We start from the raw sequence: 227 nt of genomic DNA, 5'->3' as shown, positions 1-227 counted from the left end.
TAAGGTTGGAGAGGAAGCCTAGAGCAATCAGTCCCCTCCCCTCCCCCCACTTACTTTATTTTTTTTAAAGCTATAACTAGCTATAACGGTGTGATTTGGGGGAAAAAATAGTGGCGTGGCCTTAGGCGGGTGCAACAAAGACCTTGAGGGGGGCAATGAGAGTATTAAATGGACAATACCCCCCCCCCCCATTGACGCCCCTGTGTTATAGTAGTCTCATTGTCAAC

General features: G+C 48.0%; 1 protein-coding gene across 1 annotated transcript in view; it reads left to right on the top strand.

The window, feature by feature from the left end:
• The window catches only part of LOC119593781, a gene marked incomplete in the record, with an annotated part of 4602 nt that overhangs the window by 2816 nt on the left and 1559 nt on the right, over positions 1 to 227 (top strand).

This window comes from Penaeus monodon, chromosome 32 (genome assembly GCF_015228065.2).
Source record: "Penaeus monodon isolate SGIC_2016 chromosome 32, NSTDA_Pmon_1, whole genome shotgun sequence".
Lineage (NCBI taxonomy): Eukaryota > Metazoa > Arthropoda > Malacostraca > Decapoda > Penaeidae > Penaeus > Penaeus monodon.
The sequence above is the reverse complement of the archived record's forward strand: the minus strand, read 5'-3'. Positions and strand labels throughout refer to the sequence as shown.